Below are 26475 nucleotides of genomic sequence, written 5' to 3' on the forward strand. Positions count from 1 at the left end.
ACTTTGTACTTTATGCCATATTTGAGGGTTCTATTTCATCAATATTTCTTTTCCTTCTGTTCCTTAAAGCTACATCATTTGTTTATTGAAGAACTGAGAATGAAATATCTCTTGCTTTATAGATAGTTTTCACACACATTCTTAGTAATTGTGTCAAGTCAGAGAAAAGTGTTTGTGTCTATTTGGTAAAGCCAAATGGCTAAATAGATCCTGATTTAATGGATAAGGTTAATTTGGCTTCTCTATAACAAAAGTCTACTTGTACTGGAAGTCTGTTTAGCTTAAGGAGACATACTAAATCTCCATGAATCAACATACCTCCATGAGACACTGGTGATGGGGGTGGGGGTAGGGGATGCTGGGGTTCTAATAATAATATTAAAATAAAATAACTTTGACATTCAACAATACTATCCATTGTAAACCAATGTCAGCCAGAAAGACATCAAAAATAGTTAGCTGAAACAAATACAGTTGTTTCTGAAATAAAACAAATGAGGCTAGTTTCTGGATAGTGCTGTCAAGACAAAGGAATATGCTCTTTGAATGATTGGGAAGAAGCTAAGAGGTGGGATTGAGAGACCCTCACCATTTGGATATATAATTAATTAGACTTGTCAGTAATACTTTAGATTGTATTCATAAAGATTTGAAGTAGACATTAAGTAATCATATTTAGGAATTCTTTGATAATGTGTGTGTGTTTGAGAACTGTTGGTAGTAAAGAAAAGTCCTGTACATAAATATTATTTACATACAAATGTATTATATGAATTCTTAAAAGATAGATCATCTTTGTTATTCACTCACTGTTGTAGTCTCTAGCAATGGGTCCTTCAGAACACTAGCATTTTATTTTTATATAGGCAACTCTTACTATATTTTCATAGGTCTTTGAACTTTATAATATTCACTTCAACAAACATCTGTAGAATCCATAGTTTGTGTGTGTATATAATAGACTGTATTATATTTAAAATGAATGTGTATACATTACTAAAGTATGCTATTATCCATAGGGAAAGAATTCTTTAACTTCTAAATTAATTTCCTGGGTTTTTTTATTCCTAGAGCTCATTAATTTTTTTTAAATTATATCCTAAATATGCTTTATCGTGCCCACCCACAACTACATAATTCTGTGATATAAGGGCTTATTAGTCTTATTTTTCTGTCTTACTGACTACCTTGGCAACATCGATAAGAGACAAAATGAACTGCAGTGATATGCAACAATGTGGATAAACCTTAACAATTTAATATTAGTGAAAATAATTAAATCTCAAAACATTATAAGCAGCATAATAGGATTTTATAAAGTTAAAAGCAATCAATATATGTCCATATTAGATACACATTATTATATATACATATATGTATATACACAAACATAAATTTAGGCATACCTATAGACGTGATAAAACTATATGAAAAGGAAAACAAATAAATAGTAAACATAAGAATCAGGATAATGGTTATTTTAGGTGGGAAAGGCAAGAATATAAGATGGGGTAAACTATATGGATAGATGTAAGTTATTATAAAGATCCTAGCTCTTCTTTTAGGGACTTAGTTTGCTGGTGTTTATTAATTCATTAAAAAAATAACCAACTATATGCTATATGAATTAAAGTAGGCCAAGCTTGGACCAATAATGAGTATGCATCATGTACCAAGGATTATGATTAATCCAGTTCTGTGCACCTGAGGGGTGGAAGGGGGGGAAGCCATAATCACTCTATTAGTTATCTATTGCTACAAAAAAAAAAAATCTCAAAACCTAGTGACTTCAAGCAATAGCATGTATTATCTCTCAGGGATCTCTCATTATCAGGAATTCAAAAGCCGCTTAGTGAAGTGGTTCTGTTTTTAAATCTTTCCTGATGTTGCAGGCAAGATGTCAGCAGGGGTTGTAGTCATCTGAAGGCTTGACTGGGCTAGAGGATCCACTTCCATGGTGGCTCACTCACAAGGCTCATAAGTTAGTCAGTTCCTTGCCATGTGAACCTTTCTATAGGGCCACTTGAAGATCTTTATGACATAGGGGTTGGCTTCTCCAGAATGAGTGATTGAAACAACTAAGAAGACGCAGTAATGGCTTTTCTGACTCTGCATTGAGAGTCACATACCACCACTCTTACCACATTATATTGGTCACACAGGCTAACCTGGTGCAATGTAGGCAGGAATATGCAAGGGTGTGAAGGCCAGGAGTCAGGGATCAGAGGGGGGTCATCTTGGAAGCTGGCTACCACATAAATCAAACTGACTTACCTTGACTATCTAGCTTTTTTTTTTCAAGATTTTATTTATTTATTTGACAGAGAGAGACACAGCGAGAGAGGGAACACAAGCAAGGAGAGTGGGAGAGGGAGAAGCAGGCTTTCTGCTGAGCAGGGAGCCTGATGCGGGGCTCCATCCCAGGACCCTGGGATCATGACCTGAGCTGAAGGCAGACGCTTAATGACTGAGCCACCCAGGCACCCCGAACATCTAGCTTTTTTATCTACTGCAACTCTTAAGTTCCAAACATTTCTCTTATTCTGTTCTTGGTGGCTTTGGAGAATTTGTTCTCTCCAGAGTTGGAGCAACAAGAAACAACTTTCTGCTTTGATATAATAATACCAACTAGCATTTTAATTTCAGTCTTTCCATTTAATGTTTTAATAAACAATATAGTAGCTTTCTTCTGCATGTGCTTTCAGTTGTGTTGAGCTGTATTATTTTTTTCTTTTCCAATTCTAGAATTTCTCATTTTTAACCTTCTAGGTTACTCCTTCCTAAATATCCTTGGAATTATTAATCATTTTGTTACTATTGTGGATGTCCCTCCAAACTATAAATTTATTTATTTGCCTAATTAAAAGTTTCCTATTTTTCACTTCTTAATATTTACCCAGATGGTTTTTCATGCATTCAACACATATTTATAGAGAACCCATCATATGTCAAAACTATAGAGTCTTACTATCAGGCTGAATTGGGAAGGTATGGGAATGAAAATATGTAGGGAAAAGAGGTGGAGTGTTATAAGGGAAGATAAGGGCAAAATATAAAGTAAAAAATCAAATTAAATAGCTGGAAAGATTCTCAATTGTTTTACAATCCTCTTTGAGTATTTGTAAGAACTATTTGAAAGAACTATACTTCAACCATGCCAGTTCAGTAGTTGACTGTCACACATAAAGGTCAACTGAGAATCATGTAACAAAACTCCGAGTTCAGGCTTTGTGAAATTTTAATACGTCTGGGACTTTTCATTCCTCCTTATGGGTGAGATACCTTAAAATGGGGTTCACTGATCTGATGGAACATAAAAGTGTGTGTATATTTATGTTTAATAATAAGATGAACTTGTCTAGTACTTTATCAGTAACTGAAATTAGCCACACAGAGTCCCTCTCCCACTATGGCTTCACTGCTTTTCAAAATGCATTCAGGTGAATAAACCATAGAGGGATCAACTGAAGAATGTGCAAAATGCTTGTAGTCCCCCAGTGTCCTATATCACTTCCCAGCCCTCATCTATGAAGAAAGGGATTTTCATTAGAGGGTTTCTTTTCTTTTTTCCTTATTAGAATTCATTTCATTAACAATAGAATAGGAAGAAAATTATTTAGAACAAGAAGCCATCAACACAACAAAAAAAGCACATGGAACAACTAAGAAAATTCTGTAGCCTCAAAAGAGGAATACTCATGAAGGAATAAGCATGTTCCAACCATATGTTTTTATGTAATCATTTACAAATGTATCCAGCCACATGAAAACTAAAAATAGCCATTTTGGCGGGAAAGATGACCCCTTTTCTTAACATTGAAGATTTGAGCATATTTTTTTTCATATAGATGGAGAGATGATTAATGATGTTATGTCATAAAATATTTTTCCTTGAATTTTTGCTTAGCTAAGACTTGTAGCTTAAGTCACTTGAAGTCTAATTCAAATTTTGTAGCCTTTTGATATCAGGTCAAGTACCACTTACTAAAACAGATATAGAAATAACATATCTTATATTCTTCTGAAATTGCTTACAGTATGTTCTAGGATTACATACCATAATCTCCAAAGAAGTGAATGACTAGCAAGATAATGAAAAGGGACTGCCCCACATTCACTTATTTTTGGACATTTCTAAAGAAATGTCTTTTAAACAATGGCAAGGTGGGAGAAACTCAGAGAGGTTTTTTTTTAAATAAAATCATTGATTACATTCATATAGATGAAAAACTAAAAACACTCCCCATATAATTTTTTATGTCAAGTAGATTAAAGGAATTAAGTCAGAGCACCCAAATGTTTTTCTGGGCCAGAGAATTTAGAATTTCAGAGAAGAAAGAGCAGAACATGAATAAGAAGAAAGAATATCCAGGAATATCTTAGAAAAATGTGCTGAGTAATAAGAAAATCTTTCTGCTTCCCGAAGTAGCCTTTCTACTCCAGCCCCTCTTACTGCCATGTTTCCCTTTTCTTTTGAGATAAGATTATCTATGTCAGAAACTCATGAAACCTCTAATAAAACTTTTGACCAGAGCCCTGGGCTTTAAAGTTCAGCCTTTTGGGGCACCTGGTTGGCTCAGGCGGTTAAGTGTCTGCCTTCGGCTCAGGTCATGATCTCAGGGTCCTGGGATTGAGTCCTGCATCGGGCTCCCTGCTCAGCAGGGAGTCTGTTTCTCCCTCTCATTCTCCCTCTGTGCTGCCCCCCCCCGCAAATAAAATCTTAAAAAAAAAAAAATAAAAAATAAAGTTCAGCCTTTCATTCTCTGGCCTCAGTACATAAAGTCCTTAGTCTTTTCTCCTTTGATCTTTGTGGGCCATCGATGTCCATGTACAGGAGTCACCCAGAAATGTGATGAAACTGTCATCAGAGAGTCTAACCAAAGACCCCTGCTGTCTCACCTGTGGTTCAATCTTAGCTACTGTTGGTAATTTTTCTTCAGTCATACAAGTGTCCTAGAAGTTGCAAAGGGAAGAGCTGTTTTTATTATTTAAAAAAATAGTAACTATATTGAAAATATGTTACCTTTTTACAGTATTTATAGCTCTTTCACTTCTGGCTTCTTAAATGTCCTTAAAGACAATTTAGAGGGGGTTAATAATGATGTTCACAGAGATTATTTGAATTTGCCAATTGAGGAAATAGTTGAGTTAGGATTCAAATCCAAGATTCAAAGAATTTCATTTCAGATCTTGTGCTTTTTTCATTATAGCAAATTTTAAGGGAAAATAAGCCTTCTTGCTTGAAATAAGGCTAACAAAAAAGGCAATACTACCTAAAATTTGGTATCCTAAATAATTCATTGAAATATGATTTCCCAAAATTACTCTCATCTTACAATAAACTTTTCGATGGCAAAATCTCTCCGGTTGAATCATTGGGATTAAAGTAATTAGCTTTTAGTTTATTTCTCTCTTCACAAAAGTTGACCAATAGTGATTATTTTAATTTGCTCTAAAGAGAGTGATTATCACTGCAAATGGTGCTATAAGTAACTTTTCTTAAAGCTTCTATGTAGGTAGCCATATAATTTATCATCCAAACTGGGGCACTTTTGAGAGTAAACAGTGACCACACTATTAAAAATTGTGCTTGAACAGTTGGAACTAGAATTATTCTGAGTAAACTGGGAGATATGGTTACCCAATTTACAAGACATAATCCTGAGTCTGAGAGTGATGCGTTTTGAGTGAAAAAAAGGCCAGCAGAATGAAAATCCATGTATTCGACCTATAACTTATCTTGATTTCCAGCTTCCAGGGGGTTGGTTCTTAATAAGCACTGTTCAACACTTCAGCCTCATGTTCTGCCCAAGAGGTGACGGATTGTTGCATCCATTTAAGACCAAGTCAGAAGGAAGAATGTCACCTGCTGAGATTCAAACCCTAATTTTTTATACCACTTGATAGTTGGGGGCTACCCTCTAAGCTTTGACTATGCATAACCCAGACTCTCAGACCAAAAGACATGTTCTATGCAGTGTTCCTCAGAAAAATTTAACCATTTTTATGGGGGTCTAAGTGACAAACATTAAACCAACATTTGAAGTGTTAAAAGGGAAAATCTATTCAGCAGTTAAATCATTTTTACAGCTGATCAAAATAAGATTATATAATGGGAGGATCTTAAGTTAGTAATTAATAAAAATAATTACACTGCTAAAAAAGTTAGTAATTAATAAAAAGTAATTACACTGGTACATTTTTATATACCAAAACTAAATACGATAGCATAGGACTGTGTTTAATCTTAGAACATCTTCATAACAGGCACAAAAATAAATTTTAATTTGAAAAAAGATACTATTTATGAGAAGGTATTGCTATGCATCATCAACGTAATAGTCTTCTTTGCCTATAAAATGCCGTATTGAAAGGTGACCCTCAGAGAGTGGTACAATCAACAGGGTAACACTACCAGAAAATGATAGATTGAGAGAGAGTTTGACAATTATTGCTAACTGTTGCTGAACTATTTGGAAATTCTTCAGATGAGATTAATTTTCTCCACCTAGCTTATGAAGTATTTTCTCAATCCATATAAAGTTCAATTTAATTGCATTTGGTTCCTGGAAAAAAAAAATACCCATTTTTTTGCACTTTAAATTTTTATTTGAGGTAGAAAGTTTCCCTTCTGGACAAGTTGCAGCCTGGAAGTGGTAAAATATCTATGGGGTAGGGGGAGGACTAATGAAACTTTGTTGTGGAATAGTTCACAAAGGAATACAAGATGTGTTACATAATGCAGCCCTTTGTTTGTGGAGCCTCTGACAGAATCCTGCAGTTTGTGCTTCAGCTGAAAGCGGCCACCAAAGTCCTCCCTAACTCCAGGCAGCTCTGAGTCTTTCTCCCCACATCCTGCTATGATTACTCTGGCTTCTGATTAAATCACACCTTATATTTAAGGTCACTAACCTAAAACGACCCAAAGCTACTTATTTCTCTCAACAGTTCCCCATTACTTGTAATATTTGGAAGGCTTGAAAATAGCTTCTGTCCCAACTTCTGTAGTCTTTTCTCCAAAAGCAAGTGCTATAACAATTTCCTCATGCATGGGTTAAACCTCGGGTGAAAGATTTTGGAAGCTAATTAGCATGCTAAGGACTTGAGCATTTGGGTGAATCACAGTCATGCTACCTGAGGGACAGAAAAAGTGTCTCGTTACAAGTGTCTCACTTAGTTTTAATACAGCTGGAACTGCATTGCATTGTCTTCTTTGTATTTAATAGAAATCTTGTTTATATGATCTCTTCTTTAAAACATCCATCCCTTTGGGGCATATTCTAATGTTTTATTTCTTACTTAAAATAAATTTCTCCTAATTTTGGAAAACTTTTAAAAGTTTCTTTTATTATATGAGTAACAGAACTAGGTTGTAACAAATTCTTCTCATAGAACTTCTTATTTTAGACTCGAATTTTTTTTTTCTTTTTTGAGCTGGTTTAATTCTCTTTTCATATCTTAGTACAATTACAATTTTCCCCTTTGCTTTCAGAGTGAGAATTTCATTACATGTATTGAATGTCTAGTATATATAATCAAGATGTGAAGCAAATGATTATTTATTAAAGGCCAAGAATGTAACCAATGTTTACCATTTGGTTAAGAAGAATAGTCCAGGGCGCCTGGGTGGCTCAGTTGGTTAAGCGACTGCCTTCGGCTCAGGTCATGATCCTGGAGACGCGGGATCGAGTCCCGCATCGGGCTCCCTGCTCGGCAGGGAGTCTGCTTCTCTCTCTGACCCTCCCCCCTCTCATGCTCTCTCTCTCAAATAAATAAATAAAATCTTTAAAAAAAAAAGAAGAAGAAGAATAGTCCAGATAATTTAAATTATGAAAGTTATTTCTTGGTTAGAAAAGTGTTCAGTAGCAGAAATCCTGAGTTGAGTGGCTTAAACAAATAGGGATTTGTGTTTCTCACAGAACAGGAAGTCCAGAGGTAGGGAGTCATTGGTGTGTGATAAAGCCAGGGCCAACATCTCTGGGGTTCTCTGTGCCTTTTGTTCATGCTTGTTGCTTTAGGATCACAAAATAGTTGCTGCAACTCCAAGCATCATGTCTATGTTCAAAGAAGGAAGGGGGGAGGAGTATCAGGTGTTGTAAGGAAGTGTTGAATCACTATATTATACACCTGAAACTAATATTACACTGTGTGTAAACTAACTGGAATTTAGATAAAAACCTAAAAAAAAAAAAAAAAAAGAGGGAAGAAGGGAATGCCAAAGGATCGCCTTTTACCTCTACCTTTATCAAAAAAGAAAACGCTTTCTCAGAAGCCAGCAGATTGCCACATAGGTCTTACTGTATAGAACCGGGTCCCAAAGCCACACTTGGTTGCTAGGGAGGCAAGAAAATCAGGGAACAGATTTGTCATAATTGGCTCAGAAATATCATAACTCATCATACAGGACTGGGCACATTGGCATTCTGAACAAAATAGGGGTCTGTAGCTAGGAAGAATTGGGGGAATGGGTATTGGGTAGGCAAGAGCGTCAACTCTAGCTGTGTAGGCAAAACAAAAGGAAAGTTAATGTGGACAGCAAAAACTACAAAATGATTTATGTGGAGGTAGAACACAAGATAACTAAAGCAATTAGATCAATAAAAGAATAACAATAAGACACTCCAACTAAGGGAAAAACAAAAGCTTAAAAGCAGGAACATCTATCCTGTATTTGAGAAGTAGCCACTACATTGTGAATCCTTAGTCCTTGAAGGCAGGAAGTAAGCCTTATTTCTATTTATTTTCCTAGTGTCTCACACACAGTAGATGCTTATTGAATGATAGTAAATGAATGCGTAATATTCCAACCCAGAAGTCCAGACATGACTTCACAAATTATGGAGATAACAGAAAAGAAAATTTAAAATTTAGGACTCCCTTGACAATACCAGGATAAAGGCAAGCACTAATACAGTCCGGCTATACTCTAGAATACTTGTTGGGAAGGATTGGAACCTGGGATGCCTAAGAAAGGTAGAGCAAGAAGTGGAGGTTGAAATGCCAAGTTAATAAATTGAACTTGACCTGTGAAAGCCCGATTATGTTTCTGGAATCCAGTTTCGGTAATACACAAACAGCAGTGTTCGACAGGCCCTCCACATGTTAGAAGCACCAAGCCTGCTGCTATCGTTTGCTCCGTTTGCTCCAAGTTCTGCTCTCTGTGTGACCTTCAGGGATGTCCAGTGTGCTAGGGGCTTTGGAAAAATAAAAAGTAGCTCATTGGAGATTTCCTAGATGACTACAACAATTGAAATTTTACATTTATTCAGTGGCTGTTGTATGCCAGTCACCCTGCTGCAGTTTTTAGGAGATTATGAAAATAACCCTGACTATAAATTGTTTACATTCTAATTAATAATTTAAATATTTTGGTTGATTTAAGATAAAAGAAAGGAAAAAAATTAATACTGTTCCCAAAAAAGAAGAAGAAGAAATAAAATCAATCAAAAGGATAGTTTGACTGGCTTTTATTGTTATGGTGCTAATTTAACCAGACAACTGAGCCCAGAGTTAAACAACTTGTTTCTGCAAATACGATACATCGAAGGGAAATTGCCTTTCTTGCTATAGGCCTGCTTTTTTTTTTTTTAACAAAGAATAAAGTGTCTTGTCCTATTTTACTTCCCAAAACCTAGAATTTAAATTTGGTTTACAGTCTACAATATGGCTTAATAGTAGACTGAAATAATAGGTGAAACTAATTTCATTTTTTAATTCCACCTTCATGAATAATTTCAAAGATTTGACATTACCTTTTGTTTGTACAACCTTGATTTTACCTAAGAAATATGCCAACAGATTGGGGGATAGGCGCAGTATTAAAATAAGCAACTTTAATTACTTGGTGTTTCTAGCACACTTATGGTCTATGGCCATTTAATGAATTTACTTGTTACTTTAGGCTTCAGCCTCCCTGGTTAGATCAGAAGACTTCAGATTTATTTGAATTGAAGAGTACTTCTTATTTGACAAAGGAACATCTATTTTGTTTTAATTGATTGAATGATGTATTTTCAGTGGCAGATCTTTAACAACTCCTCCAAAGACTTGTAACATTGCTAATATTGCACTTGAATAAGTGATTTAATTTATCTGGGCATCGGTTTTATCATCTGCCAAATGAGTTAACTGGACTTGTATGATCTCTAGCTACTTTCAGCTCTAAAATTGTATGATCTCATTTTTCAGTTCAATTCAAGAAATTTTAATGGAACACTTAAATAATGTAAACCAATATGGTAGAATCTAGATGGATACAGAGGTGAATAACATGATCTTTTTATGTAAGTAGCTTATAATTTGATTCATTCAAGGTTGAGATGTCTATTTCCCAACACATCCTAGCTCCTTATGTTTGGGATGTCATTTATGAACGAGGGTATATAATTTATTCCCAAAGGGGTGCAAATTTAGTCATCTGTCAATGTTTCTCATATCTAGACTTGAAGAACCCAAAAAAGGGTCTGAACTATCATGTTAATAACATTGTGCATTTGTATCCCACCTTCACTTCAAAGAATTTAGAGCATTTCAGAACTATTATCTCATTCAACCCTCAAGAAGCCCAATGCATGTAGAAAAGGATAAATATAGTTATTCCCATTTTTGTGATTAGAAACTGGACCCTAGCTTTCCTGGAGTTCTCTACTGAGCCAGTGAGTGAGAACACATGATAATCTAGGTGCTGTCATCCAGGGCTGCACAGCCAACTTCCCTTGGGTGCGAAAGTTTCTTTTGGCAAGTTCTATAGGGCCCCACTGCTAAATTGTCTTCCACACTGGATCCTTCCTTATTCCCTGTTCAAAGAGCAGCTTAGCCATTGATGATTTCAGTTGTATCAACAGAGGTAAAAAAGGTTTAGGGGAAGAATGGTGTGTGTGCAGCAACACTTGTGACAAGCAAGCAGTGATACCATGATATAATGTTTCAGTGTTGGGGATACATTAAAATTAGAAGTGAAAAGGGGGCACCTGGGTGGCTCAGTCGGTTAAGTGTCTGCCTTAGGCTCAGGTCATGATCTCAAGGTCCTCAGGTCATGATGCCAGGGTCCTGGGATCAGCCCTGCATTGGGCTCCCTGCTCAGCGGGGAGTCTGCTTCTCTCTCTCCCCCTACCCCTGCCCCCCTGCTGGTGCTCTCTCTCTCTCTCTCTCAAATAAATAAATAAAATCTTTAAAAAAAATAAAATTCATAGTGAAAAGAAGTTGGGGACTCCTTCATCAATCTAATCAAACTACGGAGGCCCAGCAGCCATAAAGAAACCTGCACTTACGCTGGGTGAGAACATCATTCTAAACATGTCACCCTGAAAACTTTGCCTCTAGTCTTGGTATCACGAGGATTTTCTTAGCCTGCTTTCAAGAGGAGTCAGGAACATAAGGAATTTCCTTTTTTTTTTTTTTACAAATCTTGCTAGATTATATTTCCTTCTTCACCTAAATCTTCCTAGGTAGTAAAAAAAGTCATATCTGTGTTTCGTCTCATGGTTTCCTTAGTAAAAAAATTTGCATCTGAGGCCTAGGAAAATGTTTGGCCTTCACAATTGAATGTTTAAACAGGTGCACACCACACTGGGCTGGCTGAGGATAGGTAGTCTCCTCCTTCTGGAAACCCTGACGTTAAGAGAATGATTCTTGTGTGGGCTTTTACAAGTGCTTGTAAAGGAAAGTTCAGGTAATTCTTAAATCTTATTACCTGGTTACTAACCAACTTGCCTCCCCCCACTTCTGCGTTCTCATGAAGAAATTGATTTAATAGATTCAAGATATTATTAAATACATTCTGCATTAATATTATATGTCCTCTTTGAATCCAAGTGGCAATACAATAGAATTTCATTTTATAAATAACACCTTTCAAGCTAACACCACAGGGCACAGTACAAAAGAATCAAAATAGAACACAAATGCTGTAATCAAATGCAGACCCCAGGAAGGCTGATTAAAAAGGCATGTTGCTAGTGAGAGCAGGCGACAGGGTAAGTATAGTGGGTCAGAGCAGAAAAGCCTGCTGAACAGAAGGGCAAACTAAAATAAAACACACTCGCCTGCCTGACTCACATGGACTTCCGGCTCTCCTTTGTCATCATCCCCCCCTTTGGACTCAGGAATCACAAGGGAGAGGTGTGTGTATGTGTTTGTTGGGGAGGTGGGGATCAAACGTATGTCAGGTCATTAGGTTTATCCTCAGTCCTTACACACAACCCAAAGGAGGGGCATCCGAGAGACGACTGTTCGCAGCTAGCCAGGAGGCTGCCAGTGATTGTGACACAGCCTGACTGGGCTTGCTTTGCTCCGTGAACCACTGGTTTTCAGAGAACACAGCTGTGAGGAAGCAAGCGGGTCCTGCCCATAACGTCGAGCACAGACAGTACTACTTCTGGCCAGGCATGGGGGGAAATGGGTAAACGAGTGAGACGCATGCTTTGTGGCCTTCGCCTGGCGACAGTCTCCTCTCCACAGGACTCTCTTCTCCCCAGAACTGCTTTCTGTGCCTCTGGGCTCTCACCAGCACAACCTTTCCTAATGTCAAAAGTTTGTGTTTTAAAACCCTACCTCTAATTAGAGAATAAAAGGTTCAGGCCTCTTTTTATTTTTTTTATTATTATTTTTTAAAGATTTATTTATTTATTTGACAGAGAGAGCAAGCGTGAGAATGGGGGTGAGGGGGAGGGGCCGAGGGAGAGGGAGACTGCCCGCTGAGCAGGGAGCCTGATGCACAGCTCCATCCCAGGACCCTGAGATCATGACCTGAGCTGAGACCAGGAATCAAACACTTAACCAACTGAGCTACCCCAGGTGCCCCCAAGCCTCTTTTTAAAGGAATTTAAGAATTAGGTGAAATAGGGTTGGTATTTCGGCAAGATACCTCCTTATCTATATGTAAAACCAGTTCTAAGACTGATCACTGTATACCTTGAGGAATGCACCAAATTGGTCATTTCCTGATGCTTCTCTATTTGATATTAAAGATATAACAATATAAGACAGGAACCATAGGAAAAATTTCCTCCTAAATATATGATACATATTTCTTAAAAATAGCAACCTATACTTAACAGCCTCCCAAAAAAATGAGTCAACAGCAAATATGGATTCTGGAGTCAATAAAAAGGAAAGGAAAAAAAAGTAAAAATGATAATTGAGATAATTTTTACCTCTCTTGAAGCTGTGGGTTGTGTGTAATGACTCTGATTATCTATTTAGTTGAAATTCTGGACTGGGATCACTGATGCATAAATTTAGGTCAATAGTTTAGTGTTTCTGTACATCTTTTTCTTAATCTGTAAATTATAAACAATTAAAATACACATGGGCAGCACTTGAGGAAAAAGATTATTATACAGATACTAATATTGCTACTTTTTTTTTAAAGATTTTATTTATTTGAGATAGAGAGAGTAGGAGTGGTGGGGGGAGGGGCAGAGAGAGAGAGAGGGAGAAGCAGACTCCTGGAGGAGCAGGGAGCCTGACTGGGGGCTCAATCCTAGGACGCTGGGATCATGACCTAAGCCGAAGGCAGACGCTTAACTGACTGAGCCATCCAGGCACCCCGAGTATTGCTACTCTTAATAGAATCTTATTTTCCTTAATTCTGACAGTATTTATTTAGCTATGCAGAGTCAATTTATTAGTAAAGGTGAACAGTATTGTAGTAAGTTGAGAACATTGGATTATAATCAGCAAGGTGAGTATTTTTATAAAATATGTGAGCAAATAATGATAACTTTGAGTTATCAACCCATTACCTCTCCAGTCCAAATTTACCCTTCCTTACGTTCTCTACAAAAATGTATCTGAGTCCTTTAAATATGTTTCTTTTCCGAGCTGGTGTGAGCGTACTTTGTTAGTAGGGGGTTCGGAGAGACATTACAGGAAGAAAAGCTTTTCCTTGCTGGTTCCTGGGTATTCCTTTGGCAGATTCCAGCAGCATGCATAGCTTCTCCAGGGCCTGGCTCCTGCAGCACACACAGCTGCTCTGGTGTCCAGCAGCTGAAGAACATGTAGCTTCTCCAGGGCCCAGCGACCAGCAGCCTCCCCCAGCACCCACCACACATGTATGCACGCACATGCACACATACATGCATGCGCGCACACACACACATTGGGTGGTTTGTGTAGTAGAGCGCCTCCAATGAGACACCTCCCTGCGAACAGCTTCCCTACTCCCTAGAGTGCAGATTTCCAGCAAGATCTGCTAATGCAGCTCTCTAGCAATTTCCCTGCTGTTCATTCATCAGTATCTGTGCCTGGTCCATCAAGATCTGGATCCCACTCCAGGGCTGGAGGGAACTCTTCCTTGGGCACTGTATCTCAGCCCTACAAGTAATATTTGCTATTCTTCTATAATTTAGAATTCTCCTTACTTCTTACTAGCTACTCCCTCATTACTGCAATCCGCTGTTATAGTTAATAATTCTTTATATTAAACTTTTCCTATTCAAATTGCTGTGTGGTTTCTCTCTCCTAATGGACCCTGTCTGATACATACCCAAAGAATATTAGAATAATCTGTATTCTTTAGGAGTATGGAAAAGTAAATACGATAAGCCATCTCTTTGTGGAATGGATTAGCATTGGTACAAGGCACCTTATCTAGGCCCGGCTATTAGATGAACAAAAACTTTTGAGAGGGTGCCTGGGTGGCTGAGTTGGTCTGGGATTGAGCCCTGCATCAGGCTCCCTGCTCCGTGGGGATCCTGCTTCTCCCTCTCTCTCTGCCACTCCCCCTGCTTGTGCACTCTCTCTCTCTCTCTCTCAAATAAATAAATAAATAAATAAATAAATAAATAAAATCTTAAAAAAAACTTTTGACAATCTGATGCTAGATTGAAAGATGATATGATGTTATGTACTATTTTTAACTACATATTGTTTTAAGGACCATTTTTAAAATATTTTACTTGATTTCACTGAGAATTTCTTATATATGAACTGTAATAAAGCAAACCACAAAGGTCTAGACTCAAAAGTAATTTGTTGACCTTGAAAAGATGTTGCAAAATAACACTATGATGTAAATTGGTAGATTATTAATGCTAGGATAATAATGATACCCATCACTTCCTGAGGACTCAGAAAGTCCTTAGCACTTTACATTAATTTGTTGAATCCCCATAGCAATAAAGGGGGATACTATTATTACCCCCGTTTTACCAGTGGGAAAACAAAGCCTTGGATAGGTTAAGGAACTGGCCTGACATGCTATGTGTGATAAGTTTCAGAGCCAGAATTTGAACCTAGATTTTCCTGTGAACCCTGGTTCTTAACCACTGCCCTCTGCTTCTAGAACACTACCACTGAAACCGATAGCAAGTTACCTGGGAGAACAAACACAAAACCTTGTTTTTGTTGTTTTCATAAATATCTAGGAAAACAATAACAACAACAACTCTGAAGTATCCCTAGAATGTCCACCACACCCTGCCCTGAGCTATTTCTGAGACAGACAATCTTGTCCCCAACAAGATATGGACAAAACTGGACAGACACTGGTGACCCAGTCCCCAGAACCAAAGTGTTAACCATGTATCCAAAACCTAGCAGCCTTCATTCTGAGCCGAAGTGAAGGCAGATGAAGTATTAACAGCAGTTCTAGCAGCACGAAATGAAATATGAGATCCTGTATCAGAAATTATTAGTAACCTGTTAAAAGAAATGCTGAAAAATGGCAGTTACCAAATTAAAACTGGGAAACAGAGCCCAAATGGGAAATTTCGGAAAGTTTGGAGGAAAATAAATGACAGATTGTCCTCTTGGCTCTTATTACTATGCCATCCTAAATCCTACTTGGCAATATGTGGTGGAGGTAGAATAAGAACTGCATTACTGAGATTGATTAGAAGAGTAGCTGGAACTTGGTAGCATTTAGTGTTATCGAAACTGAAGGGTCTGGGGACTCTTATTATGAAAGGCTTCCTCTCGTTTGTGAATTGGCCCCTTTGCTCCACTTTTGGATGGCTGGCTTCCTCCATGCCGAGCTACACTGAATGCTCTACATGGGAAAGCTATTCTCCTTAAACGCCTTCACATTTAAAGCATCTATCTGGTTAGGTTCGTGTTTCTGACTCCAAATAGCTAGCATCAAAAAAGGGAGAGAAAGAGAGAGAGAGGTTACAAATACCAAATACTGGGTAGTAAATGAAGGAGCTATTTTTCCATCAGTAACTGAGAGCAGAGAAAGGACTATAAGCAGAGTGGTTGAGCAGTTGATGCCAGAGAGAAAAAGGAAATGAGCTATAGGACCATAGAATCTTAGTGTTGGCAGAGATTATGGAGTTCATGTGGTCCTACCCTATCATTTTTCAATGAAGAGACTGAGACATGGGGAGTTAAGGGACTTGACTTGCCCTAAACACATAGTTGTTTACTGACAGTCAGGCCAAAAACATTTCCCAGTTCCCAGTCTGGAACTCTGCAGTTCAGCGTGCTATTGCCATCCTCTACCGAAAATTAACACTAACCCAGCCTGGAACAGAGAAGAATTCAGCATCTGTGGGGAACAAGAAACATGATGAATTTTGAGATGGAAATCAGTCTGGGAAAAAGAGAGGGGAAATGGATGATCCTGCTTGGTTGTGACTCATTGGCCAAGCTTGTGCAAGACAGTTTGTGTCCGTTTACTCCCCCGTGCCTTCCCACGAAAAATAATAAAACCTTCGGTTGTTGTCCCCCAGGGTTTATATTTATGCATTCAGATTTGATTTGCTTGGCAAACTCTCCTGCATGCAGGTTATCTCCAGGTATGGATTGGTGGCATTGCTATTGATCCCTGTGATTTACAGGAGCCTAACTTTCCTTCTCTAGCAGTGAAATATGTTCCAGAGTCTTCTCCGTAGGACACTCCTAACTGAAGATCAGATGTAGGTTCAAGATATAAGAATTATCTTCTATTAACCCTTGTATTCTATTAACCTCATGGAGAACTTAGGCAATATAGGGGCCTTTTAATCAGGCTTATGAGTTAGGTGAGATATAGATCTAGAATTTGGAAGCACAGATTAATTTAAAGCAAAAGAGTAGCAAAGAAGATACAATAAAAAACGTCTCAATAGGATTCCCTGTGAAATAGCAGTACAGGTCTTTTAAACCAAATATTTTTCAGAATAGAGCAACCGGAAATGAGAGAATCAGACAGTATGATGAAAACTACAGATGGAATGCTTTGCATGAAAAGTGATTATAGACAAGAGGGGGCTCAGGAGTGGGTAGGCGTGGAGTTGGGAAGGAGGGGGTAACTGAAATAAGAGAAGATAATGCTTGACCAGGTCTAGTAAAATATTCCCTGCCACAACCACTGTTCCATGAAGAGATTGAGCCAAGAGGCCTGAATAAACTAACCTTAAGTTCAGAGTTGCCATTATTGTGGGAGGCATCAGGGAGAGCACATCCGGATTTGTGTTACACAGTAATCACTGCTGGGTGTCAGCATTCATCAGCCAGATGGTCAGACCCACAATTAATCAATTAGGCTGGGATGATCAACTGGACTAAGTTTCCCCTTTGGTAAAAAACCCTCATCATGCGGTCAAGGCCAATAGCACTTTTATCCGGTTGCTTTTGGAGGACCTTCTAAAAATCCCTCTTTTCTTTTTTAGGCTCCTAGTTACTGGACACTGTTAAGCTTCAAGCTGGTTTGACAATATAGATACCCCAAATTGGGACTTTAACATAATAGATTCTCAGCATGCTCTGTGTTCAAGAATAATGTTTAACACACCCAGACAGAAATGAGCGTTTTAAAGCAGCGTTCTCTGAGGAGTGTTACCCAACTCATTTTACTGGATGGAGCCTTCATATGGGTTCCATTCAATCCAGTGGAACAACACTGGAAATGACTCTTTCAGTGGGCACTTATGAAAATATGATAATCAAATAAAAACAATAGCAGTTTATTGAGTGCTCACCATGTGACAGACACTGCTATGATAAGGACTGACAAACACTGATTCAGGCTTTATAAATAATTCAACAAGGGGATAATATTCCATTTCAAAGACAAGAAAATCGAGGCTAGAAAGTTCATCTGCCCAAGGCTGAGCATTTATTTAATAAAGATGTGTTGAAATAATTTAGTACACTCTAGAATGAAAACTAAATAAAATTTACTCTCCATTTTCTTACACATCGTACATATGTATGCATCTCTAAGAGATAACAATTAGGAATGTATAGTGGGTCCTTATTATTCCTTGTCAAAGAACTTTAAAGAAATCTTTTACTAGTGTTGCCCAGCTCTGCAGATCTTATTCTCTTTCCATGCCATTCTTGCTGCACACCATCTGACTTGTGATTGCTTTCTTCCTTATTATGAGGTCATCACTATTATTTACTGATAATTCTCGGTCACCACCTCAATCTCCTTATCCAGATATGGTTCCTCTAAGGTTGTTTCAGATACTAAGATTTTTTCCTTATCCGTTGGCTCATAGGGCAACTTGCCTCCTCCCAAACAAAATGTCTACTACTGACTGATTTTTTTTTTTTTTTATGTTGAACCTTGTTTTTCCCTCTGATATTTTATTTTCCCTCTCCTCTTGCTGTATTACGGCAACACTGGGAGAGATGTTGGAAAGTCCTGTTGGTGGGAAGTCTCTATTTCTGACAGACATCTATGCTGACCCCATTGAGTAGAAGTACAGACACCATGTCATATGTCCTCTGCGTTTGTCACTGAACTTGGCCCTCTCTTTTCTCTCAGCTCTTCTCTACTCCCCACCCAAGCTTGACTTAAGGAGTACTTCTCTTTAGCCATTTTGTGACCAGTATTTTACAGGTTATACAAAGACACTATGGACTCAAATGTACGTCTTTGAGATATCAGTCTTTTATCTATAATTACATTCTTTTATGGAGTAGGAGGCTTCTTGTTATTTAACGGCAGGGCTTTGCTTTTATTTGTTCGTTTTGCTACTTACTAAATTGGGAAAGCAATACCAAAATGCCAGGATAGTATATAGGTAACCACTGTTTCTTAAATCAAGTGCAGGAGCACATGGAAAAAAAAAAAAAAAAAAGGTATTCCAGAAATCTTAACGAACCTCTCTTCTCCTCCAGGGCTCTGGCAGTGCCCTTTTTTCCTGCCCGTGGTACTCTGATTTGTTCTTGTTATGTTTGGTAGGCAGCTGTTGGAAGTTTTTCCCTGGCTGCTCCTTTTTCTGCAATCCTACAGTCTTCACCCCCTAGCTGAGGAGGCTCTTTCATTTTGACCTGCAGTATCTCCGTGTATTGCAGAGCCGATCCCTGCCATCTAGACTGCCTTTCTGCTTCATTTTGCTCCTGACCTAACCCCCCCCTGCTATTCCAGGCCTGGCCTCTCATGACCAGAGACTGCTGACTCATCCTGGCCTGTGCCAAGCTGTGCAGTCGCTTAGCGATGTGGACAGGAGTCGAAGGACTAGAATGAGATCACTGAACTCATTTCACTTGTTGCTTACGGTACAGTCCAGCATGAGCTGGAAATGTAGGAACCTCAGCCTCCCGAGCAGAAAGAGTAAGTAGATTACACACACTGCATCACCAAGTCCTCAACAAGCAGTGGTCGGGCGGTGGGTGGGGGCCGGCTTTCTCATGGCCGTGGCCAGGGCATTCCGGTTCATCAGGAGTGTTCCTTTGTCCTCTCTTCTTCCTCTCCTCCACAGTCGTACCCTCCCCCGCTTCCCTGAACTTCCCTTCTGAAAATGTCCGGATGGCACAGCAATGATCTGGGCAGAAATGAAATTTTGCTAATAAGCAGGCTCTGCAAGAAATCCTGGAACAGTGACACTGTTGAAACTGCTTCGTTTAGTTTGTCTACTGGGAACTCACATGAACTTCCCAACAGAATTCAAGGGGATGAAAAAATCATTTTTGGTGGGTTTTTTTTTTTTTTTTTCTTCTTGATTCTCTTTTTCTTTCTGTTTTGAGGGAGGTAGTTTCAGGAGACATGGCTGCATTCTGGTGTGGTGTAAAGTTTTCCGTCGGGAGACAATAATGTACATTCCTCTGGCAGGACGGGATGGGGTTTTTTTGTTTCTCTTGCTGTTGTTTATTTATAAGACATTTCCTCTCAGTTAGTGGAAGTTAGATCGTAAGAGGCTCCAGTGATTTTCCTTCCACCTCCCCTCCCTAATTTCTGTGCTTCAGCACTCTGGAACACTGTGAACTCGACAAACTAATCAGAGCAGGGAGCTTAGCAGCCAGGCCTGGACACTCTCAAGAGACTGTGCTGATTCTCAGTCGACACTCCTTGGATCAGGAACCACAGTCCTGGTGAGTGGTGAGGTTCCAGAATTTGATGTGTCAAGGATTCTATTCTTGGTGTCTCTGAGGCAGTCAGGAAATAAAGGGTGTTTAAAAAAAAAATACAATTTTTTTTTAAAACGCTACCAAACAATCCAACGGAATGATGAAGATTTTCATGTGCACAGCTGAGAGCACTCTATAGACAATGGCAGAGCCTTGAGTCCATTCTCAGGAGGATCCTGCAGGCATAGGCTTCATGCTGCCACCGATGGATGTCAGCCTTGACATGCCTAGCAAACATGCTTGTGGGAGGAGGAAGGTAGGTGAGTGTGTGAGGGCAGGGAGGTAGCTTTTGGGGTGGTAAGAGGGGAAAATGAAAGTGGGACTCATCGTTCATTTGGAGTTTCTCTCTACCAACTTCACGCATCTCTATTCTGGACATTTACATTCTGCTCAGAATACTTACATCCCCAGCTAAGCAGGAGAGAAAAGTAGATGCATAGCAAAGGAATATTGTTAATACTGTTCTTCTAAAGATCGCTTTGCTAAGAACTGGTTGCTTTTAAATGTGAGGGAACCTCCCCTTACCCGACCTTTGGAAAAAATTATTTGTCACACCCTCTTCTTTATTCTTCTGCATTCAGGGTATCGGATAGAAGAATGCAGTGAGAATCCTTATTTGGTTCCAGGGAAATTTATCATCCTGACATAGGAAAACTAGATGACTGTCCTCACAGTATTAAACCCAAATATAGTATTGTCCTCAATATAAGGGACTCTGATTGAGTGTGCTCTGGGAAGTTGTCGAAGGAATGGAATGGGGGTGGTTGCATCCTGTTTGATATGAGACTAGCAGAGGAGTCAACAGACAAGCTTTCAGAGCCAATGTGTGCCTTCCATGTCCTTACTGATAACTCACACTCTCCCCGGAAGTGGAATTTCAGCTGGAATGTGTATTTGCCCTTTGCCATCAGGTACCTACTTAATTGCTCTTTCAAAGGTATTTGATCTTACCGTGTTTACTTGTCTTCCTTCCAGTTTCAAGAATCTGGAGTATTCCAAAATATTAAAAGTGGAAAAAACAAAAAACAAACAAACAAAAAAACATGGTGGCCGTAAAAGCATTTGAATGTGTGGCAGCATCTGAAGTAAATTGCTTTTGGAAAGAGGGAGGAGTCTTTGATGTCCCCAATATGGTTCTCATAGGCTAAAACTTCCAAGAACCACAACCCAGCCTAAGGGGCACTTACTCGATGTTCTTAAATATTTGGAAAGAAATGCTGTTTTATTGTTTTAGTTGTCCTTGCTGTTAACACATTGCCAGGAGATTCCTCCTAAAAGTCGAAAATGCTTTAGCAATAGTTGATTTTACATTGAACCAGATGTGTATTGTGTGTGCCTGTTGTGTGCACTCTTGTCCAAGCTAGTGTAGTCATCCAACATATTACATTGGTACTTAGCTTTGGAATTTTGTTTGCTACTCTGGACGATTCAGATTCTTAACTCACGCATGCTCATACATCCCAAGTTCTCTGCAGAGACTTACCCCTGCTACAGCCTCATCAAGGTCTTTCATGACCTCTAGAACAGTTTCAGGTTCATATCACAATACCTATAATTTGTGAGGCACCTCAAATTCCTTACCTGTCATCGTGATAGGAAGCGGTCTCCACGTTTTATTAGGATGAGTATGATAAACATTTTACGTAACGGTAAAGTTTGCCTATTTCAGTTAGACATGCTAGTTATGGCCATACTATTTGTATGTTATAATGTCTCTTGGGGATTTTCCATTAGTCTCTTGTTTTCTAAAGAAAGAGGTTGAATAGGAAGATGGTGTTAAAATTTTTTAAATATAGTATAAAAAATGTAACTAGCTTTTAGCCCATTACCACGAAGGCCGACGTAGGAGGTTGTGCTTCACTCAGTTAACACTCAGGCTGTAGACTCCCAGGAGAATTATCTGTAAGTCTCTGGTAAGGATGTCTATTAGGACTACACCAAAGGCAGGCTGGATCTCCAACACTTTGAAAACATTTTGATGTTGAAATCTCCTACATCTAATATATAAAAATTTCTGAGCATCTTTAAGCAGAGAATAGGTAAACATGAATATCTAAGAGTGTATTCCAAGAGATTACATTTTAAAAATATAACCTGCCAGAGAGATTTTCCTTATTATTGGCAAGATCTGGAGGTCCACATGGCTGTGGAAGAATTCAACTCCTAAGTTGGAGTATATAAGTCCATATATGATCAGTACATCTCTGAAAGGCAAGATAATGATGTGTTTCTTTCTGCTTAAATTGTTTTATTAATACATGATTTTTTCAATGCCTGTTTATAAACCTTAATAGTGTACTATCAGTATTTCAGGTTTTCAGTGCTCATCTCAAAAAATTATTTCATTTCAGAGGATGCACGCTGTAGAATGAATATTTTCCTGCGTGTACATTTTAGCTGTAAGTGCTTCCTGCATGTTACATTCATTTAATTAGGCAGTCACAATTAGACAAAGATGACATCGCTAAATAACAGAATTATGATTACACCAATAAGAAATTATTCTTTCTTATTTATATAAAAATGCTTTTTGATATTTATGATTCCTTTAAAAAGGTACGTATTTTCAAAAGTTAAAAAGAAGGGGTTGATTTATTGTATCATGTGTCTGTGTACATACGTTAGCTTATAAGTGCATATATACTTACATAATGACAAAGCTATACTCAACTATTGAAAATATGACCAACTACTAGGTAGGCTTACTTGCCTTTAAATTCAATCAGACGTTTTGCAAATTGACCTTAAGTGAAATGTAGTTGACATTTTATCACATTGACAACACAGAAATTTTGTACAAATATTTATGAACAGTATCTACAAAAGGTGAGATTTGGTTAGCCAATAAGATTAGTGATTATCCTTCATCAAATATACATGTTAGATTATAAACCTAAATTCTATTATGCACAATCTCAAAATAATAATTGCTGTATGTATAGAGTAGTTAAAATTAAGTAGAAAGAAATTAAATTGCTATTAATTATCTTAAAATTGAGGCTGTATTTAATGAATTCGCTTTATTTTGTAAGAATGAATTTATATACAAATGTCCCAATTTATTCCAGTTTCTCAGTTACTTAGCTGTACGCTAAATACTTTGATGCTGTATTTACGTATCAGCATCGGCAACTATAATTTTCCAGACACCTTTTCAAGACACCCAGCCATATCACTTCCTTGCCGAGTCACACTTGTTTCTCTGAAGCTGTTTATGATAACCCAAACTAAAAGTTAATTTCCCCTTCAGACATGGATAGCATTTTAAAAATCTCTGGGTTTCAGTGGGCACTTATCATATACCGCTTTGAACTGGAGTTTTTTGTAGGTATGAAACTACAGGTGGTTAGAAGGCAGGTAGTGCATTTTATGTTTATCTCCCTCCCAACCAATGTCAAATTGCTCAGTCTGAGTGGAGGATCAGTGAGTAGGTGATTAATGAATATCTGTATGTCAGTGCATTGACAGTGTATATGTTTTATTTATCATAACAAAAGGAATATGTCCAGAAAACAAATCAATAGATTCTTCTCTATCTGAACCCCTTAAATTCCCATATCAGATCTTCCAACTCGCTAACAGCACCTGCCGCTGTCTGCCAAGGTACCTTCTCAAATTTCCACAATGCACAGGGCATTCCTGACAGAACATGGGGTCTTGAGCTTGCAGTCATTCCTTTCGTTTTCCAGGACTCTTGAGGGTGGCAACATACCAGCTTGTTGTGCTCATGCAGTCTGAAAGGACCAGACTCACCTAGAATGTATCATATTGACCAAAGTCCTCTCCAGCTTGCCAGTTAATCACTTACAGTCAATCGGTGGTTCTTCCTTTCCTCAGACCCAACATCTAAGGAGCTCAGGCTGATTATCAGATGTGGACAGGCATGAAGACTGCCTCTGAATGCCCTGTGAACTAGGCAGTGGCAGGGGGGTGGGCAGACAGCACAGTAAAGACAGGAGCAAAAGGACAATCATTCGCCCTATCTTAAGGCACTAGTTAAGTGCCCCTTTTTAGGCAAATAATAGCTGAAAATAGCTAAGTGCAATTGTTCCTCATGGATGAGTAGAGAAATTGGTGGGATTTCTTGGTGCTGCTTCAGTCATTAAGCCACAGGACACTAAGGCACCGTTAGTGCTCTGGGGACGTCAGAGGAGAGAACTTCCAGCACCTTACATGTCACCTGGCTGACATGAATTACATTCAGGGAGTAACTTCATATACTACAAGCCAACCCTGATAAACAATAACTGAAAGAAACAAAGATATTGTGTGGAATGTGCTTTAATTTAGCCTGTTGTCAATGGTCAGTCAACTTGGCAGTCCGCAAACTATATCTAATTCTGTCTCCTACACCGAGTTCTTTTCTAGAGCTTCTAATATATATAAATGAAATGTACTAGTTTCATTTGCATCTTTTTATTTTCCCTACTTATCCTTTAGTAAACTGAATTCCTAGATGTAAGCAGCCAGAGGGAGAAAGAGAAGTGGTTCACATAATGGATAATTAACCCTTGAACAATGGAAAGTTAACTCTCCATAGACATGCCAAAAACTGAAATGTTTTGTTGTTGAATTTGTTCTCCTTTGGGTGTTAACACATTAAGGACACCTCCATTAGCACAAACTTGGCATCAAACAACCTGTTCATCCTCAAGATACAAATGCCACACTCACCTTCCAGTTCATTCTGGCAGGATTTGTAGCGTGATGTCCTCTTGGGTAGCCATGTACAAACCACTCCAAGGGGCAAAATTGTATGAGTGCCTAATCCACTTTTGAAAATGAAAGAAAAGGATCTGTCTTATGAAAGGCACCTAATAAGGAAAGACACAAATTGTAATAAAAGGTATTAGTACCTTGCACCTCCCGTTAATTGCCTTCCTAGTCAAGAGGAACCAAAATAGTGTAATAAATGTTAGAGCTACATCATGAACAGAGTGCAAAGAATTGTCTTTACCTTTTAATACAGAAATGAAAAGAGTAGCAAACCTTAAACTACCGATGCAGTCTTAATTTAGGCTCCTAACCTTTCAGTTACTTCATTGGTCTAATGAGAATAATACTACCCACTCAGCCTACTTACTGGTGTTGTTATGAGGATCAGATTACAAAGACTGTTCTTCAACACATTCATAAAGCATGGATTTAACATTAATTCATTCACTCACTCATTTATTTATTAATTCAAGAAACATTTTGAACCCCTACTCCGAGTTAGGTATTATTCTAGAAACTAAAGATTGATGCATTTATTAACAAGTATTTATAGGGGAGCACATACTAAACACCCATAACTTTTGCAAGGGCTGGGGATACTACAGGAAACAAAGCAAACAGAAGTCTCTGTTTTCATAATGCTTACTTTTTAGTCAGAGGAGAAAAATGATAAGCAAGTACATATGTCAAATATATCAGGTTGGATAGTGATAACTGCTATGGAGAAAAGTGAAGGAGGAAGGAGAGTGTGAGTGTGTGTGTGTGAGGGGTGAGGTTGCAATTTTAAATTGGAGAGACAGGGAATACCTCATTGAGGGGGCAACATTTGAGAAAGGTGAAGAAGCAAATTTTATAGATATCTAGGCAAAAGCATTTTGACAGTGGCACCAAGTCCAAAGGTCCTGGACAAGAATGTATCTGGCAAGTTTGAGTGATAACCCATAGTGTTTGTGGCAGAATCAGAGTAGGCACGGACAAGCATGGGAGGGGGTAATGTAGAGGAGGCAGTGGGGCCTGAGCATGTAGGCCTTTATACGCTGATGTGAGGGTTTTGACTTTGTCAGGGACAATACAAAGATGAATAAGATATGACCTCAGGTTGCTCCACAGGAGAGACAGATAGGCAAACAAGTTGCGATGATGCCCATATGATAAGTATTGTAATTGAAGGATGTTCAAGGAACTTTGGAGACGCAACAGAATATGTTCAGCTGAATGTACCTTGGGGCAGAGGGTCAGGGAAAGCTTCACAGAAGAGCTAATGAATCCACGCTGGGCCTTGAAGGATTTTCCCAGATGGTCAGAGGGAGGAAAGGCTGCAGAGGCAAAGGCACTTCAAGAGGAAACAGCGCAGCGAGCCGGGGATCAGTGTCATTGATGTTTAGCAGAGGAGGGGGGAGAAATGATGCTGTAGAGGTAGTCAGGGAACAATCATGTTGGGCCCTGATCACCATGCAAAGAAGTTTTAACTTCATC

The 26475-nt window shown here is 38.5% G+C and overlaps 1 protein-coding gene across 27 annotated transcripts in view; it reads left to right on the forward strand.

Annotated features, from left to right (window-relative positions):
- The window catches only part of ZBTB20 (zinc finger and BTB domain containing 20), a 764927-nt gene that overhangs the window by 441244 nt on the left and 297208 nt on the right, over positions 1-26475 (forward strand). For 4 of the 27 annotated variants that reach the window (XM_031029214.2, XM_081796622.1, XM_081796610.1 and 1 more), the window contains exon 1: positions 14063-19489. The exons of 18 other annotated variants lie outside the window; for them this stretch is intronic. The gene's annotated coding sequence lies outside the window, so the exon portion shown is untranslated. 5 more of the 27 variants (XM_081796671.1, XM_081796715.1, XM_081796705.1 and 2 more) reach the window with 3 other exon arrangements.

This window comes from Leptonychotes weddellii, chromosome 1 (assembly GCF_054177405.1).
Source record: "Leptonychotes weddellii isolate Sample4059 chromosome 1, ASM5417740v2, whole genome shotgun sequence".
NCBI classification, from domain to species: domain Eukaryota; kingdom Metazoa; phylum Chordata; class Mammalia; order Carnivora; family Phocidae; genus Leptonychotes; species Leptonychotes weddellii.